The following is a 13,952-nucleotide window of genomic DNA, read 5'->3' as shown; positions in this document are numbered from 1 at the left end:
TCATGAACTTGTGGGGTTGCCAACCTGCACTGTTGCACCATTTTCTCCAGCAACAAACCAGGTACAGGAGCCAAAAGCCAGTGTAGGAGATGGATACAGAGTCAGAGTTTCACTGTATCAGACCAGAGAGTGAAGGTTGTCAGAGATGTCTGTAAAATTCTTACCTAATAAACAATTTAGGACAGTCAAAGAAGAAAAAAAAAAAAGCACCAGCAGAATTCCTTCTTTCTTTAAGCAAGTTTAACATGGGGTCCTATCACTTGCCACTGGAAAAGCCCCGACTAGTAATGTGCATGGCTCAGGACTCCAGTCTCTGGAGGTTTCTATAGCTTTCAAATGGCAGCAGGAAGGAGGCTATAAGAAAACCATTTAAGATGTCAGATGTCAAGTTGTTCCTGGGAGCAGCAGTAGCATGGGGTAGGTCATGGGAGTGGTCGCTGAAGCAGATGGAATGAAAGGAAGAAGATTGAGCTGAGAGGCTAGGCCATCCTACACATCCTGAAATGACCCAGGTCAGTGGCAGGCGTGAGGTAGAATTCTACCTCAGAGAATGAGGGCTAATTGTTTTCTTTCCCCTCAGAACCTCTCCCATACTCTGTCCCACCTAACCTTGACTGGTTGGTCTGTCCCTGAATTTGCTTGGAAGCCCAACCACTCAGCTAATGGGAACTTTTCACTCTTTGCATCTCTGGAAAAGAAGTCAGAGAAAATACAATGTGCTCACCCGACAGGGAAGAAATCTTGAAGTGCCCCCAAGGGAGGCCTGGAGATGAAGTCTCCAGCCTTCCACTCCCATCCTGCCCCAGAATTGTGTGGCTTGCCGGAAGAGTCTCAGAAACTTCATGTTATCACTTTGTTCTTCTCTCTCCAAAATCTCAAGTAACCATGAGGCACTCGGGAAAAAGATGTGAGCACTGAAGAGCAGTAGATCTGATTTGAATCCCAGCTCTGACCTTGGACAAGTTACTCGATATTTCTGAGCCTCGATTTCCTTCTCTCGAAAATGAGGATAATAATTTCCACCTTAGGGGCACCTGGGTGGCTCAGTGGGTTAAAGCCTCTGCCTTCGGCTCAGGTCATGATCCCAGAGTCCTGGGATGGAGCCCCACATCTGGCTCTCTGCTCCTCCGGGAGCCTGCTTCCTCCTCTCTGTCTGCCTCCCTGCCTACCTGTGATTTTTCTCTCTCTCTGTCAAATAAATAAATAAAATCTTTAAAAAAATAATAATAGGGGCGCCTGGGTGGCTCAGTGGGTTAAGCCACTGCCTTCGGCTCAGGTCATGATCTCCGCGTCCTGGGATCGAGTCCCGCATCGGGCTCTCTGCTCAGCAGGGAGCCTGCTCCCTCTCTCTCTCTCTCTCTCTGCCTGCCTCTCTGTCTACTTGTGATCTCTGTCAAACAAATAAATAAAATCTTTAAAAAAAAAAAAATAATAATAATAATAATTTCCACCTCATAAGGTCGTTGTCAGAGTTAAATGAAATAATTTATATCATGTTACTACGTTAGTGCCAGCACGTAGTTCCCACCTCCACCACCATCAGTCCCTGCCCCCAACCCCAACTGCCTCAGAGGCCCCCTCCATTAGCCATTATTGGCCATGAGGATGGCCACACGGGGCAATGGAATCAGAACTGGATTAGCTGTCAAGAGCCCGCATTCCAGATGTGGATTTAGTCGTTCAGTTGGACACAACACTCAGCCTTTTGGGCCCTCAGTTCTGGCCCTGCCCACCTCACAGAATGGAGGTAATGTGATTTACAAATATTAGCAAAAAAGGACATGAACAAGTTTGTGTTAAAGTACCAGCGAGAGGGGCGCCTGGGTGGCTCAGTGGGTTAAAGCCTCTGCCTTCGGCTCTGGTCATGATCCCAGGGTCCTGGGATCGAGCCCCATGTCCGGCTCTCTGCTCCGCAGGGAGCCTGCTTACTCCTCTCTCTCTGCCTGCCTCTCTGACTAGTTGTGATTTCTCTCTGTCAAATAAATAAAATATTTAAAAAAAAAAAAAAGTACCAGCGAGAACAACAGCACAGAGTGCCACTTTCCTGGAGAGTACTGCATTTTTCTCTGCAGTGAAATGTAATCAGCCATTCATTTAATAAAACTGAACTGGACATCTAGTCTACCATGCGTTCAATCCCTGTGCAAAGGATAATTTCACAAATAACCCTTCTTCCTCCCTAATACTAGATACGTGGGTTGAACATTCCTCATTCCCTCATTCTTTCATTCATTTAATAAATCTCTCTCCAGCCCTGAGATTTGAAATGAACTACAGTATTTATCTCTTATAGGAGATATTTCAGTCTTACTAGTAACTTCGTTGACTGTCATCTCCTGATGACTAGACTGTGAACTTTCTGAGGACCAGTGGGATCCAGGCAAGGGTCAGTGTCCATTGACTGACCAAATGAACCCAAAGGACTGACCATTTCCTAAATAACACAGCTGATATAAGCTGCTTCTCTGACCATGAGCTATACTCACAGGGGCTCCTTGTCACCCTGGTCTGGCCCAGGAGAGGGAACTGGACTCATCACATTTCCATCATCCCAAGCAAACAACTCTTGCCCTCCAGATGACTCAGCAGTCTCTAGTCCCTGGCCTGGCATCAGCCCCCAGGATTCTCTAGTCCCTGGCCTGGCATCAGCCCCCTGGATCGCCCCAGGCAACACCATCTCTATGATGAGCACAGCCTGGCATGTGCCCAACCCTCAATGTTAGCATGCCAATCCCTTTGCAGCCTACAGGCTCAGGGCCATTAGGGCTGTCTGGGGCCTCTGATATTAATGAGGGATGCTCTCAGCACAGCTCAGCTCTGCTTCCTGGGCATCAGTCCATCAGCAGGAGACAAATCTCACTGGCAAGTATACTTCCCTCCAGTCCTGGGCCACACCCAGGCTGCCTGCTAGATGGATGACATGGGAAGGATTTGGCTTCTCTCCCTCCCATTGGCCTCCTCCCTTCTGCCGTCACCCATCTCCATCCTCCCTTCCTTTCCTTGCTCCCTTCACTTTATTTTTGTCCCTTCCCCCACACATACATCTTCTTACTCTTTAGCACTTTTCTTGCTTTCTCATTGTCCCTCTCCTCCTTTGCCCTGTACCTACCTCCCTTCCTCTACTGTCACTTTTCTTCACCTTTGTTAATTTCCAGCTCTCTGCCAGTTTGCCTCTTTCTGTCCTTTTGCTGTCCAGTTTGCCTGTCTCTGTCTCCCTTTCTGGGTTGTCCTCTTGCTCCCCACCTTTCCCACCCCTAAGTCCTCACCTTCAATCTGCAACCATTATGGGATAGGAAAGCAAGGATGGTTCAGGGCACATGAGAAGTCCAGTTCTAAAGGAACATGAGACACATAGAGGGGGCTAATCAGAGGAATCTGGGCAAGTATTTGAATTATCTCTCAGACAAACTTGAAACCAGGATAAAAAGGTGTCATCCCAGCATCCTTCTCAGGTCCCCTCCCTCTTTGAGAGCTCTGTACTCTCACTCAGTAGACCTTGCTTTGTTGCCCACCACTTCGCCTGGTCTACCTCTTCATTCTTCAAAGTGCCATGACCAAGAACCACAGGCACCAAAGGAAAAAATCCTGTAACACTACTTACGTCTATTTAATTCACTTGTTCTCAACAATTATGTAGAAGTTACATATAAAAACTTCATCCTATCAAGTTTATATTGTTGTTAGAAAATTTTATAACAAATAATGAACTTATTTGACTAATAAACCCAGGTAGAGTAAAAGCTTTATGTCTGTGTTATATTCAATATTGATAACTTTATAAAGACATGTCCTCTTTGGGGCACCTGGATGGCTCAGTTGGTTAAGCATCTGCCTTTGGTTCAGGTCACGATCTCAAGGTCTTTAGATCAAGACTTGAGTTGGGTCCCCTGCCCAGCAGGGAATCTGCTTCTCCCTCTGCTCCTCTCCCTGCTCCTGCTCTCTCTCTCTCTCTCAAATAAATAAAATCTTAAAAAAAGGTGGGGGGGATGCCTGGGTGGCTCAGTTGGTTAAGCAGCTGCCTTCGGCTCAGGTCATGATCCCAACGTCCTGGGATCGAGTCCCACATCGGGCTCCTTGCTCTGCGGGGAGCCTGCTTCTTCCTCTGACTCTGCCTGCCACTCTGTCTGCCTGTGATCCCTCTCTCCCTCCCTCTCTCTCTCTCTCTCTGACAAATAAAAAATAAAGTCTTTTAAAAAAAAAGGGGGGGAGTCCTCCCAACCCCCAAAAATAAAATACAAGTTATCACTTTATACCCACAAGACAGATATAAATTTGACTGGATATAATTTGGCAAGGATGGAGAAGCAACCAGAACTTCCACACATTGCTGTTGGGAGTGTAAAATGTTACAACCACTTTGGAAAACTGTCTTTTACTTTTCTCATAAACTCAACATACATCTACTCCATGACCCAGCAATTCCATTCTTTGGTATATACCTGAGAGAAGTGAAACCTATTATCACATAAAAACAAAGCATGAATATCCACAGCAGTTTTATTCATAATAGCCAAGATCTAGAAAATACCCAAATGTCCATCAACAAGAAAATAATCATGGTATAGCCATACAATGGAATATTACTCAGCAGTGAAAAGGAACGTGCAACATAATGATTAATCTTTGACAGGTTATGTTGACTGAAAGAAGCCAAACACAGAAGAATATGATTCCATTGGTATGAAATTCAAAAACAGACAAACTGTTGCAGTTGACCTTGACTGCAGGCTGTGAGTCTCTGAAAACAGATGGCCGTTTTTCCATGCCATTAAAACTAATCTATGGTAGGGGCACCTGGGTAGCTCATTGGTTAAGCATCTGACTCTTGATTTTGGTTCAGGTCATGATCTCAGGGTCATAAGATTGAGCCCCACATCGGGCTCTGTCATCATAAAGATGTATCATGATGTACCTCACCATTTTCCGGTGGCTGGACAGGTACGTCATTTCCAGTTTTTCACTTGATAAGTGACCAATGTCATGACAAACATAAATGGAAAAGTGTAGCTACTGAAGATTTTTTATATTAAATACATAGTTTAAGAGCAGGGATCCTGGAGACCAGACCATCCAAAAGTTTGAATCTCAGTCCCACCACTTATTTTTCACAACCCAGGCAAGTTACTTAATCTTTCTCTGATTCAGGTCACCTAAGTAGCTCAGTTGCTTAAGCATCTCACTTTTGGGGCAACTGGGTGGCTCAGTGGATTAAAGCCTCTGCCTTTGGCTCAGGTCATGATTCCAGGGTCCTGGGATCAAGCCCCACATCAGGCTTTCTGCTCAGCAGGGAGCCTGCTTCCCCCTCTCTCTCTGCCTGCCTCTCTGCCTACTTGTGATCTCTCTCTGTCAAATAAATAAATAAAATCTTAAAAAAAAAAGGCATCTGACTCTTGATTTCAGCTCAAGTCATGATCTCAGGGTCATGAGATCGAGCCCCATGGTGGGCTCCGTGCTGGGTGTGGAGACTGCTTAAGATTCTCTCTCTCACCCTCTCCTTCTGCCCTTCCCCACCTTTCTCTTCTTTTCTAAAAAATAAATAAAAACCTTTCTCTGGGGTGCCTGGATGGCTCAGTGGTTTAAGCCTCTGCCTTCAGCTCAGGTCATGATCTCAGGATCCTGGGATCGAGCCCCATATTGGGCTCCCTGCTCAGCAGGGACCCTGCTCCCCCCCCAACCCCCCGCCTGCCTCTCTGCCTGCTTGTGATCTCTGTCTGTCAAATAAATAAATAAAATCTTTAAACAAACAAACAAACAAACCTTTCTCTGCTTAAATTTCCTCACTGGAAGTGACCGTATTAATCATAACTCCCCTCATTACATTGTTGTGAGTTAAATGGGGCCTTAGATATAAATCACTTAGAACAATTCCTGGCATTTAGTAAGCCCTCAAAACGTGTTAGCTATTACTCACAGTATTGTTTGAGGAAAGACCTACAACTTGGCTTAAACAAGTGAGGTTACAAACAAATGAGAAAAAAATAATTATTGTTGGAAGACTGGAGGAGACCGGAGAAGGTTACCAATTTACTCGAAAAGTCTATGTTTGGTTTGGCAGAGTCTAGACCAGGGATGGCATATTCCATACCTGCCTTATCCCTTGACCTTGGCAGACAGAACTCTTCAGTTACCACACTGTTCCCACAGAGCCAGATAGAACCTTGAAATCCCTTTCATCACTCCAGCTTCCCTTAGTGTTTCAACCGAGTTGAGATAAGGGAGGTCTTTTTGACGTCCGTGTTCTAGAGCCATGGTTCTCAACCCTGGTACACATTGGAGTCCACGAGGTGGTGGTGTAGGCAGACTGCCAAGACAGTCCCAGTGATCCCCACTTCCGGTAGGCAAGCCCTCGTGAATCCTCTGTCCCTGAGTGTGGGCTGGACCTAGTGGCTTGTTTCTAATGAACAGAACATGGCAAAAGTAATGAAATGTCATTTCCATGAATGGGTTATAAAAGACCGTGACTTCCATCTTGTTGGCTGATTCTCTCTCGTGCAGACTTTAATGAAGTAAGCTTCCATGTTGGAAAGTCCCAAATGGCAAAAAACTGAGAGCGACCTCCAGCCAACAGCCAAGAAGGAATAGAGACTCTCCGTGCTTGGGTCTGTAAGGAACCCAGTAAGCTTGGAAACAGATCCTACTATAGCTGGACCTGACAGCAGTCTTCTGAGAGACCCTGGACCAATACCTTGACTACACCAGTGTGGGAAACCTTGAAGCAGAGGATCTACTTAAGTGTCCCTGAGTACAGAAACTGTGAGTTAATAAATATGTGGCGTTTTTTTATTTTTTTTATTTTTTTAAGATTTTATTTATTTATTTGACAGACAGAGATCACAAGTAGGCAGAGAGGCAGGCAGAGAGAGAGGGAGGAAGCAGGCTCCCCGCTGAGCAGAGAGCCCGATGCGGGGCTCGATCCCAGGACCCTGAGATCATGCCTGGAGCCAAAGGCAGAGGCTTTAACCCACCACCCAGGTGACCCTGTGGGTTGTTTTTTTTTTTTTTTAAGATGTTATTTATTTATTTGTGTGTGTGAGAGAGAGAGAGAGAGAGAGAGCATGAGCAGGGGGAGAGGCAGAGAGAGAACCAGACTCTAGCCCGATGTAGCGCTTGATCCTGGGACTCCAGGATCATGACCTGAACTGAAAGCAGCCCAGCGTAGAGCTATGCGACTACAAGGAGCTCAGGCATTGTTCCCCTCCCTCCAGCCCTTCCCTGGATCCGAGGGCCTCTACCAGATTGTCCACTCAGACAACAGGCTATAAACAGGGTTACAAGCTGTAACTCTAAGAATATTCCTAAACACTTATATGATATGTTGGGTCCCCAATGTTGGGTCCCCCCGTAATGGGTCCGTGATTAAAAGAACGAGACTGATACAAAGCAAAGGTCAAGCAAAACTTTATTTTACCCCAAGCATCGAGAATCAAACAGACTGGTCGTGGCTGCCCCTTACAGAGAGGGCGACCCCTCTCTGCCTCACAGACTAACTTTTATAGAGCAAAGGCTATGAGGTTGAGCCTGGCCACACGCAGGTGGCCAATGAGATTGTAACACACAGAGAAAGCTGCACAGTCATGCTAGGTCACACATGGGTGGCGAATTGAACTACAATTCACCCATAGTAGCTATTTGAATTAGCCTATCACCTTAGTCAGAATGGGTGCCCAAAAGGCACCCCAAGGGCAGGGCCCAGCCTCCTTGGTAGCTAGGGAGACAGTATGCGCCGCTGTACTGATTGGATGTCTCCACCTGACCAGACTCATCCCTGCTTTTGGGCTGTTATCTCCACCTGACCTGACCCACCCTTGTATTTGGGCTTTGTTACCTGGGAGTGGTTTCCTGGACTTGCTTTTAAGTAAGTTCCCCGGGGGGGGGGGGGGGGGGGGGGGGGGGGGGGGGGGACACGGGACACGACGCCCAGGGTCAATTTAATGTTGTTTTCTGTATAAACAACAAAATGGCTGTTCAACCAAGGTGGGGCCGCTCTGGCTAAATAGGACCTTTCATTATTCTTTGTAAAGTGTTTTATGGTCCAAATTGGAAGATAGGTGTCCTATCCCTGGGGGATGGCACCTCCCTGACACTGATCATTTGACATTGATTGGTCCCCTGCGGTTGTTAACAGGTGGCTTATATGCTAACCTGGACACCCTCAAGAGCGGACCCCACTGTCCGGCCAGCCCTCACATTGTCTTCAAAGGGGCTTAGGTGTCTCCTGGGCCACACGTACAAACAAGGGTTCACAGTCAATTTATTGGGAAAATATAATAACACTGACTTGACCAATTTATCATTTGATAATGTAGAGAAACAGAATAATGGAGTGATGGGAAGAACAGTCTCATAAGCCAAACAGCCTGGGCATAAGTTGAAGCTCTGACACTTACTAACTCTATGTCTCAACTTTCCCATCTGTGAAATGGATAGAATGATATAACACTTTCTACATGGGATAGATTAATTGATTGAATGACTGAGTGAGTTACTACCTCTGACTTAGGACAGCCCTGACTTTCCATTGGTAGTAATCGACCTGTATCTTTACAACAACCTTGTGAGATAGTATGGTTAATGCTCCATTTACAGATGAAGAGGAGTGCTTGGGTGGTGTAGTCTGTTAAGCTTCCCACCCTTGGTTTCGGCTCAGTTTGTAAGATCAAGCCAGGTGTTCCGCTCCCTGCTCAGCAGGGCGTCTGCTTAAGAGTCTCTCTGTCCCTCTCCCTCTGCCCCTCCCCTTGTCTCTCTCTCTCTCAAATAAATTAATAAATCATTTTTAAAAATTTCACAGATGAAGTAACTGAAATTATTGCCCTCAGGAGCTCCTATCATGCATCCTCCCACGGCAGGTACAGTGAACAAAAAGAGACTAAGGTCTTTTTTGTTTTAGCTCAGGAGAAGAGAGGAGTCACAGAAACAACTAAATTAAAAAACAAAAACAAGATTTTTTTTTTTAAGATTTTATTTATTCATTTGACAGACAGAGATCACAAGTAGGCAGAGGCAGGCAGAGAGAGGAAAGGAAGCAGGATCCCTGCTGAGCAGAGAGCCAGATGCAGGGCTCGATCCCAGGACCCTGAGATCATGACCTGGGCTGAAGGCAGAGGCTTTAACCCACTGAGTCACCCAGGCGCCCCCAAGAACAAGATTTTTAAAGAATCTTTTAAAATATATAATAAAATAAAATAATAAAAAAAATAAATTTTAAAACCCTAAGATGATCAGATAATCATTGTGCAATGAAGACAATAAAACAGGCTGATGTCAATAAGCAAAAATGGAAAATAACCCAAAGGTTCATCAGCGGGTGAATGAATACACAAGCTGCAGATTAGCCATGTAGTGGAATAACAAGAAATGAAGCACTGGCACATACAACAGCAAGGGTGAAACTCAAAACACTGCTGGGTGAAAAAGAAACACTGCACGCTGTATGATTCTACTTACGTAACATCCGAGAGAACGCAAACACATCGGTCTTGACGAACCAGTGGTTGCCTGGGGCTGAGGGCAGAGAGAAGGACGGACGGGCTGTGCAGAGAACTTCTGAAGTGACGGAAATGTTCTGTATCTCGATCGTGGTCATTGTTTTATGGTTCATTGGTTCATAATGAAACTCATAATGAAACAATGGTTTCATTGTTCATAATGAAACTCATCAAATTGCACACTTTAAATGGATGCCATTTCCTGCACATTAATTAAACCTCAGTCAGGTTGGTTGTAAGACATGGGACCGTGACTATGAAGGTCAATAGGACAGGGCTCCTGGAAGTCTCCCAAAGAGAATGATGTTTGTGCTGAGATGAGAAGGATGTTCAGGTTGTAAGAAATCAAAGAGATTGAGCCCAAGGGCACAGGATTATGTTCAAACCCTGGCGAACTGGGGGCAGGGAGCGGTTGGCCCCAGAGGCAAGAGGAGTTTCAGTGTCTAAGAGAATTTCAAAATAAGAATAAGACCCACCTAAAAGTCTGTATTATCCCCAGGCTCTGGCCATTCTAAACAACATCAGCGAGAAAATGCTCTTCCGTGAAGACTGCTCCTATGCTGGTGTTTTCCACAATGGTCCACGGGATCAGAAAATTCTGTGTGGCGTGCAGTTCACTGTAATTTTTTGTTGAATACAGCGGTAAATTGTGATTGTAAGAATATGACTCGTAAACTATGTTACTCTGCCAGGACTCCTTCACCGTGCCCTGACTTTGTGACTTTTTTCATTGACTTTTATTGAAATTGGGCTGGGCCAGCTCAGTGCCTGCCTTGTACGGTGGGAAACCTAGCCCATGTAGGCGCGGGAAGGTAACGTCAGACCCTGTGGGCCAGCTAGCTCACAAACGCTGGCCAGTTCAGGAAACCGTTTTGTCTTTCTCACTTTTAGGTTTGTTTTGTTATGTTGGACTGAAGACCATAATCTGAGATTAAGCACATGGCATCTGCCCCAAGCCATGTACTCAATGCCTCATACCTCATTTTTATCAATGAAGAAATTGAGACCCAGTGATACAAAATCATTTCTGGAATGGAACAGCTAAGACCAGGATTCAAGTTAAACTTTTTGCCATCCACCACACTGCCCCCACTGCATGTTTACTGAATACCTTTAATATGCCCAGCCCTGTATAGGATCATCCATAGAAGATCTAGAAGAAATGGTCTCTGCCCTTTAGAAGTATCACCTTTGGGGCGCCTGGGTGGTTCAGTGGGTTAAAGCCTCTGCCTTTTGCTCGGGTCATGATCCCAGGGTCCTGGGATCAAGCCCCGCATCGGGCTCTCTGCTTGGCAGGGAGCCTGCTTCCTCCTCTCTCTCTCTCTCTCTCTCTCTCTCTCTCCTACTTGTGATCTCTATCTGTCAAATAAATAAATAATATCTTCAAAAAAAAAAAAAAAAAAGAAGAAGTATCACCTTTGAGCCCAAGACTAAAAAGCAAGAATGCCTCAGGGAAATTTATTCCATTACTGAGTACCCATTACACACCTATTATGAGCTGGACGTTGTGATAACAGACCCAGGGTTTTCCGTGGAATCATCCCTCTTCCCACCTGTGTCTTACCGACCTTCACAGCAGCACCAGTAAGTAGTAATAGCGGAATCTCATTTTACAGCTAGGGAGACTGCTGTAAAGACATGTTAAATTATGGGGCGCCTGGGTGGGTCAGTTGGTTAACCGTCTGCCTTCTGCTCAGGTCAGGATCCCAGGGTCCAGTGATCCAGCCGCATCGAGCCCCACATTGAGCTCCTGCTCCAGAAAGAATCTGCTTCTTACTCTCTCAGTCAGAGTCTCTCTCTCTCTATCTCTCTCTCCAGCGCACATGCGTCCTCTCTCTCAAATGAATAAATATTTTAAAACCTTAAAAAATTTGTTAAATCGCTTGCCTAAGGTCACACAGCTTGAGTAGAAGAACCGGGCTTTTCCTGGGTCTGCCTGACTCCAGACCCACAGTTCCCACTGTGTCCCTGGCCTCTCTGCTCTCCTGCCTACTACTACTACTACTACTACTGGCTGATAGGGGATAAGGCTTGCCTGTGTCAGTCACCACAACTTCTTCTTTTTTTTTTTTTAATAAGAGTTTCTTTCATTTTTTAAATTTTTAAAAAATATTTTATTTATTTGACAGAGAGAAATCACAACTAGGCAGAGAGGCAGGCAGAGAGAGAGGAGGAAGCAGGCTCCCCGCGGAGCAGAGAGCCCGATGTGGGGCTCGATCCCAGGACCCTGGGATCATGACCTGAGCCGAAGGGAGAGGCTTTAACCCACTGAGCCACCCAGGTGCCCCACAACTTCTGATCATAGAGGCTGCACACTCAGGCTGCATGGAGCAGGCAGTGTGGACCAAACCGGTTCGGTGTAAGAGCCTTACTTAGGACACTATAAGGCACCATAAAAACGCAGCTCCAAGGAACCAACTTTAACACAGTTTCTATAGGTCTTCCGTACAGTAATATTCCATCCCCTTCTGTCTCAGCCACCCGTCTCGCACCATAACAACGTCCATGCGCAATACACAATAAACATATTTTCTTTCTTTGTTAAAAAGATTTATTTATTTATTTGAGAGAGAGAGAGTCTCAGAGGGAGAGGGAGGGAGGATCCCAAGCAGACTCCACAGTGTGAGTGGAGTCCAACCTAGGACTCGATCTCACGACCCCCAGATCATGACCTAAGCCTAGACCAAAAGAAGTCAGATGCTTAACTGACTGAGCCACCCAGCTGCCCCAATAAGAAGCTTATTTTCAAGAAAGAAGCAAGAAGTTAATAGATCATCTGAAAGCAATGATCACTTTTCCAGAACAAAACACCAGAATATATAGTTTGACAAATTCATATATCCTTACAGGAACAATGGAATAGTATATTTAAAATCACAGCACAGAGTTTAAAAATCTCAAAAATGAGAACTCTATGGGGACCTATGGCTGTCATAAAGCTTGGACGATATAAACACACATCATTTATTTCTCTTGGAAGTAAAAAATGGCTCCAAAGTTTTTGAGAAAATAAGTACTGGTGGGTGTTGATTTTGTTTTTTCTTTCCCAGAATGGTTGGTTGGTGGAAAGAGTCACCAAATACCGAAAAGGGCCAGTGGCATATACTGTGGCAGAGAAGGAGCCAATATATCAGGTTAGGTGTGAATTATATCCTTCTGGCAAAAACAAGCACTCTCAGTATTGAATATATGGACCCCTTCAAGTCTTAGTCCCAACCTACTTTTCTAGTCTTCCTCCCGGCTCCTCCCTCTCTGCCTCAACCAGACTGAGGCCATGCCTGGGATCAAGCAGGCACTTACTTGATATTTGTGAGGGTGCCGGAGGGGCTCAGCTGGTTAAGCGGTTAAGCATCTGCCTTCAGTTCAGGTCATGATCCCAGGTCCTGGGATGGAGCTCCATATGGGGCTCCCTGCTCAGCAAGGAGCCTACTTCTCCCTCCTCCACCTCGTTTGTGCTGTAAATAAATAAATAAAATCTGTGAGTAAATAAATAAAAATTTTAAGACAAACCAAAACACAGGTATTTGTTGAAAGAAAGAGAGGAAGAAAGGAAAAAGAGAGGGGAAAGGAAATGGTCAATGTAATCAAGGCTTAAATGGACTCGTGCTATCTCCCTCTTCTAGGCAATCCTACTCCAAAGAAAGGATCTGACAATCTAAGATTTAAGTGTCATCGAACATGACCAGAAGAAGTTTTTAACTAATGCAGAGCAGTGGTTTTCCGCCCTGGCTGGCTATCAGAATCCCTCAGAGAGCTTTTTAAATACACTAATGCCGGGCCTCACCCCCAGAGCATCTGATTCCATTGAACTGGAGGGACACCCTGGTCCTGGTGCTTTACTCCCAGTGTGTGGACAGGATTGCCCGTCTCTGGCCCAGGCCAGTCCCCTCAGAGTTCCAGAGAGTTGATGTCACATCTCCATGGCCAGACTCAGCATCACTGGGTCACTCCAACCTTTATCAGCGCTCATTCTCATGAAATTCTTCATTTTCTCTTAACTTTCTCAGACTTCAGTTTTTCTCGTTTAACAAATAGTTATTAAGCACATGCTATGTGCCAGGTGTCAGGTGTACTCCAGTGAGCAGAACAGTCCATTTCCTCTCACCTTGACCCAGCAGGAAGAGCCCTCATGCCTGGACACCTTTCCCGATTGGGATCAGTCGGTCTCCACTAGTGAATTCCTCAGGACAAGGAGCCCTGCGTTAGTCATCTTTGGAGCTGCAGAGCCTAGCACATTGCCTGGTATGAAGGCAGATTTGATCCAAGTTGGATGAATGATTCCTAAATCCGCACACATGGAATAAAGAAAACAGAAAAGTGTCAAGAAGATTACTTTTACTCGCCTGGACTTTCTCAATTCTACATCATAGAAATCTAGTTTAAATTCTCCCAAAGAGGGTATTTACTTGCTTATAAGAGGTAAAGGCAAGTGTACAGAATCCCGGAGCTCAAATCATGTCATTAGGG

Source organism: Meles meles, chromosome 8, assembly GCF_922984935.1.
Source record: "Meles meles chromosome 8, mMelMel3.1 paternal haplotype, whole genome shotgun sequence".
In the NCBI taxonomy this organism is placed as follows: Eukaryota; Metazoa; Chordata; class Mammalia; order Carnivora; family Mustelidae; genus Meles; species Meles meles.
Note: the sequence above shows the minus strand (reverse complement) of the source record.